Raw genomic sequence first — 3,845 nt, 5'->3', positions numbered from 1 at the left:
GGGCGGGAGGAGAGGGAAGGGGAGAGAGAGACACTGAGGTTGAATGAATCAGATGTTACACTGGTAGCCTTTCAACGAGCGCCACCTGGAGGCGGCAGGTGAACCCTGCAGGGAGAAGCCGGAACTGCACCTACAAGATGCCCAATGAAGCCTGGGTCCTGCGTGACCAAAGGGAGGACATGCATTTGCAGCGGTTCTCAACCTGTGGGGTCGCGACCCCTCTGGCGGTCGAACGACCCTTTCACGCGGGTCGCCTCAGACCCTCCTGCATCTCAGATATTTACATGACGATTCATCACAGTAGCCACATGACAGTGATGAAGTAGCCACGAAAATCATTTTAATCACAGTAGCCACATGACAGTGATGAAGTAGCCACGACAATCATTTTAAGGTTGGGTCACAAAGTGAGGAACTGTATTTAAAGGGCCGGAAGGTTGAGAACCACTGAAATTGTACAGGCTGGAGAACTGATCGCGGGGGAGAAAACTGCAGCCTTGAGAGAGAAGGGGAGGAAGCGGAGCAGCTCCCGGTGGGGAGATAAAGACAAAGCTAAAGCAGTTCAATGACTGGGCTGTCCCTCTCTCTCCTGGCCACGTGACTAAAGAAAACCAACAGTGCTGGGAAGTCATTATACCTCAGAGGACTCGGGACTGGACTGGCCGTAGGTGTCCCCCAGGGGCACAGGTAAAGAATGACACCTGTGGGGTGGGTCTGATGGGGGTGGGGGAAGGGACACTGGTTTTCTGAGTCGCCCATCATGATCCCATCTACACCTTTTACAATGGAAATGCTTACCACCAGGGTGACCAACTCATTCCCAGGCGCCTGAGACCGTCTCAGGTTTAGCCCTGAAATGTCCACGTCCCGGGAAATTCCTCGTTCCCAGATGCCGGGAATCCCGGGACAATTGGGCAGGCTGCTCACAGCAACCCTATTGTTGGCGGGTGGTGGGAAGGGCACTAGGTGTGGCCGGCTCCAGGCACGGAAAAGCAGCAAAACCAGACAGGCGATGATGCCACGGTTGCCCTCGGGACCAGCTGCACCGGATAATGACCTCCATTATCCTGCCCTGCTGCCCGCCAATCAACCAATGCAGACTCCGAGCCTGGGATGGGGTCAGACCAGACCTGGGTTCAGCAACTCAACTCGGTGCTTGAGTTCTGGCTGGGAAAGAATTCAGAGCCGGGACTCAAAGGATCAGAGAACATGGATTTGGAGAATCGCAGAGGCAGAAGAAGTAATTCGTAGAAGAAATGGGCCCAGGAAACAAGTTACAGAGGCAAAGGAAGGGCCCTGGGAGCTTCGGAGTGAGGAAGGTAAAGGTGAGGTGTCCAGAGGGATGGGGAAGGGGAGGGGGTGCGCGCTGGGTCCTCTTAAGGGTGGAGATTCTAGGGGAGGTACCAGGGGAAGATCTCAATAGAATATTCCGCAGCTTTTCCAGGTATGTCCTCGCAGGGCCCGGCTCTCCACTGATTGGTTGGCGGCTGGTCCTGAGGGCCTGAGGTCAGCCGTGGTGTTGCTTGTCTGGTTCTGCTGTTTTTCCCTTGGCTGAAACACAATGGAGGCCTAGATGTTATCTCTAGGGAGGAAAGGTCAGGGGTCCAAACCACAGGGGCAGCGATATGCTCAGAGAGGAAGGTCACCCTGGGGGTGAGGTCCCACCTGTTAGGGTCACCAAAGGAGGTACGCATGAGGCCGAAAGTGGTAAAGAATTATACATTTACTAGATGCCCGGTGCATAAATTTGTGCACCAGTGGGGTCCCTCGGCCTGGCCTGTGGGATCAGGCTGAAACTGGCTCTTTAACATCCCCAGAGGGGTCCTGGATTTCGAGAGGGCGCAGGCCAGGCTGAGGGACCCTACCGGTGCACGACTGGGGCCAGGGAGGGACTTGGGAGGTTGGCCAGCCGGGGAGGGACCACAGGAGGGCTCTAGGGCATGTCTGGCCCACCTCGATCAGTCCTGATTGATCGGCTGGACCCCAGCAGCAAGCTAACCTACCGGTTGGAGTGTCTGCCTCCTGGTGGTCAGTGCACATCACAGCAAGCGGTTGAGAGGCCTTAGCATATCATAGAGTGTTGACCTGCGGACCGAAGGGTAGGTTCGATTATTCCGGTCAAGGGCATGTACCTCGGCTGCAGGTTCCTCCCCAACCTGGGCCCTGGTCTGGTCACATGCAAAAGGTAGCCAATCGATGTGTTTCTCTCACATCGATATTTCTCTGTCTTTCCCTCTCTTCTACTCTCTCTAAAAATCAATGGGAAAATATCCTTGGGTGAGGTTTAAAAAAAAAAAAACAAACAACCAAAAACTTAGTATCCTAATTTAAGGAGGATGAATATGAGGATGGATGTCCATAAATGATTTCTATTAGAGTCATCTATTTTATTTTTTTTAATATACTTTTATTAATTTGAAGAGGAAAGGAGAGGGAGAGAGAGATAGAAACATCCATGATGAGAGAGAATCATTGATCGGCTGCCTCCTGCACGCCCCACACTGGGTGGGGATCGAGCCCGCAACCCGGGCATGTGCCCTGATCGGGAATCGAACGGTGACCTCCTGGTTCGTAGGCCGACGCTCCACCACTGAGACACGCCGGCCGGGCTAGAGTCATCTATTTTAATCATCAAATATTTGTCAAGACAGCGTGATAAGAACCAAAGTCCCTTCTCAGACTAGCTAGTGCCAGGAATGATTGATCAAGGAAGCTGCAAGGAGGGAAGCGAGGCTGAGTTTTGGAAGCACATAGAAGCAAGAAGAAAAAAAAAAAATCCAAAAAAAACTGTCAGCGCTGTCCTTGGTCTCCCTTCCCGGATGCTGCCTGAGTCATCTCCGCGTTCCTCAGGAAAGACCGGCTTCCTCCACAGGCAGAGACAGATGGTCCCCGAGAGCGCCCACGTTTCAGAGAGAATGACTTCCGTGGCAGGAGGAACAGAGAGATACTCCACCCCCACTGTGCTGCTCCTCGAGGTGACCTTGCCAACCCGGGGCTGGTGCGAGCGGAGGCTCCCCCAGAGGTGCCATTCCTGGGAGCTTCTGGGCGAAGTGGGTGCCCGCACCCCGGGTCCATGGACACCCCCCCCACCCCATGCAAACGGAGCCTCCCGCTCAGAAGGGGACCCTGTGTTTGGGGCTGCGTGCTCCCAAGGTCACCCTTTTGAAGTTCTTCATCAGTCATCTTTGCACCTGTGTTTTATGTATTTAAAGATTTTTTTAAAATTGATTTTTTAAATATATATTTTATTGATTTTTTACAGAGAGGAAGGGAGAGGGATAGAGAGTTAGAAACATCGATGAGAGAGAAACATCCATTAGCTGCCTCCTGCACACCTACTGGGGATGATGTGCAACCCAGGTACATGCCCTTGACCGGAATCGAACCTGGGAACTTTCCGTCTGCAGGCCGACGCTCTATCCACTGAGCCAAACCAGTTTCGGCTAAAATTGATTTTTAGACAGAGAGAGGAAGGGAGAGGGAGAGAGAGAAAAACATCGATCGGATGCCTCCTGCACGCCCCTGACTGGGGATTGAGCCTGCAACCAGGGTATGTGCCTTGACCAGGAATCAATATGGCAACCTTTTGGTGTCCCGGACGACACACTGAGCCACACAGGCCAGGGCCATTGGTTGATTCTTGTATGTGCCCTGACCGGGATTAGAACCTGTAGCATTGGTGTAACAGGATGATATTCTAACTTATTGAGCCACCCGGCCAGGGCTAATTCAATTCTATTTTTTATTTTATTTATTTATTTTTTTTCAAATATATTTTATTGATTTTTTACAGAGAGGAAGGGAGAGAGATAGAGAGTTAGAAACATCGATGAGAGAGAAACATC

Source organism: Myotis brandtii, unplaced genomic scaffold (genome assembly GCF_000412655.1).
Source record: "Myotis brandtii unplaced genomic scaffold, ASM41265v1 scaffold619, whole genome shotgun sequence".
NCBI classification, from domain to species: domain Eukaryota; kingdom Metazoa; phylum Chordata; class Mammalia; order Chiroptera; family Vespertilionidae; genus Myotis; species Myotis brandtii.
The sequence above is the reverse complement of the archived record's forward strand: the minus strand, read 5'-3'. Positions refer to the sequence as shown.